The following is a 2,367-nucleotide window of genomic DNA, read 5'->3' as shown; positions in this document are numbered from 1 at the left end:
CATGCTTTTCATTCATACCAGTGTTTTTACAGTGAAAATTGGCAAATATCTTCTGGATTCATTATCAAAAGATGACTGGGTATTATAATAGGCAGTTGGCAGTGGATGATCTTGAGCAGCTCGAGAGAAGGGATTTTACCAGTCCGCATAAACACGGATTAAGCTTGAATGATGAAATTTTAGCTTACTCGTTTTTGGCAAAAGTTGCTTGTTGTAGATAAACATTACAGGAAGGTTGATTATAGTGTTGTAACTAATGTAGAAAATTTTGTCCGCAAGAATATTCACATACACCATATGGTTGGTAGGAATGATATCAATTCTTTGAGAAAGAATCAATGTTATTTTTGATTTTGTACAACACTACATTAAATCATATTCTTTTTTGATGTCACCTCCTTGTGTCTGTTTTGCAAAGATGATATCTGGACTTGTTTTATTCCATCACGTTAGATTTGGAAGGTTATGAACTTATGATTAGTTGATTTAGATTCTTGGCCTTTTTCATTAGTTCTCTCTTATTTTCATTATTTTTTGTCTATCACCACTACTCACACCTATTCAATCCTATTGTGCATTTCAGCATCCAGTGCAGGGCCTTCTTTCTCCTTCCAATCTTGAGATTGTCAACAAAATCAAGACATACGAATGAAAATTCATTTCTCACTAACCCTCATTAGTGAATGGTCATAGATTTTGTCTTTGAAAGACATTGATGGCAACAAACAGACGAGCCTATGTTGTCTATAACGTATGGATTACGAACGCTCGTGTATGTCCAGGCTATAAGCAGGATTAAAAGAAAAAAAATGGGGATAACACTGGATAGCACAAAACAAATAGATGGAGACAAGAAATTAGGTTGAATGGACCTTTTTAGAATGTAGGGCCCTTTTATTAGAGAAATTATAATATGGACAATATCACGAAAAGACGGAAGACCTTGAAGAGCCTTAGGCAAGCCTTAAACAAAATCTACACTTAGATCCTACCTTGGTCCTGTGGTATAGGAATAGGCTTTATATAAATAGTTAGATACGTATTTCTTCTTTCCCTTATATAATTGGCAAGTCCGACATCGTGAAAAAATTCTAGCTACATCTCACTCTGAGCTTGGCCAATAAAATCTATCTTCAACCATGGAAATTGTTTTATCGCTCCCAAAATATCCAGTTGCTCCACCTGAATGCATTTCTCACATAAAAAAGTGTTACGCAAGCTGTGAGGGTCAAAAACACCAAGCTTAGACAAATAACTAGATGCTTAAGATTGACACAACTAATTTATAGAAAAAAGGTAGGGGATCCGATTCCACAATGGGAAGACTGAAAGATTAAAGGTCAAGGTGAGTGGATTGAGCAATTAGGTAGGAATATCTAATTAATGTGGAGGTAACTGCTACTTTGGGCTCTGCGTCTTTCTCCTCGTGTCCTTGACAAGGATTCTGAGCCAAAATCTCATACTCAACAGCTTCATTGATGCTTTTCTTGGCAATGGGGTTCTCGGATCACCTCGGCCAATAGCTTGGGTCATTCTACTCTTTCTCAGACTCGGGCTTGTGATATCGAGACTTGGGCCCAAACTCTCATCTCTAAGATGCTTCTTCAATAGTCTTTCTTCGGCCCACAATCCACGTGGTGGTAATTCACCTCCACACAAGCAAAGTGTGTTTGGTACTATCCACTTTTTATATTAATCTTGGAGAGAAAAAAAAAGTCATTACATCTAACATAATGTCAATTCCTGGATATGTTAATGGCATGATTATCAGTACTTGATTGTCATTTTGATAATGACATAAGATACTCGATTATAATCTTGTTAATGGCATAACTATCAACAGATGCATCAGGAGCCATCCTTTTTAGGTGTAAGCTAACTTTCTCAAATAAATCCTTTGAACATGAGCTCTTCTACTTGCTTCTTAAGGGCTATTTAGGATTAATATGGTTTTTTTAAATATAAAAAAATTATGAATCAATTTTTTTATTTATTTTGTTGGCATTCCTTGGCTTTTATGTTCCATTTACTTTACATTCTACTAAAACTAATTATTGGTATTCTTCTCATAAAAAAAAAATAATAAATAAATTATTGGTATTCTAAACATGCCAACTCTTTATGTATATTCTAATTTTTCTATTCTTAATCATTTTTCTAACAGGAAGTTGAGGCCATTTTTTTCAATTAGATGATAAGGGCGGATATAATGTCTTAAATTAGCTTTGGTAATGAATGCTCAAAATTACCCATAAGTCCTGAACAACAACCTTCACCCTTTCTGTACTGTAGTTGCTAGAATGCTGAATTTTCAAGATGTGCTTTGTAAAATCTTCCTGCAATTTGGTTTTGTCTTGAGAGAAAAGA

Source organism: Quercus suber, unplaced genomic scaffold, assembly GCF_002906115.3.
Source record: "Quercus suber isolate HL8 unplaced genomic scaffold, Cork oak 2.0 scaffold_718, whole genome shotgun sequence".
Classification (NCBI taxonomy): Eukaryota; Viridiplantae; Streptophyta; class Magnoliopsida; order Fagales; family Fagaceae; genus Quercus; species Quercus suber.
This window is presented reverse-complemented; position numbering follows the sequence as displayed.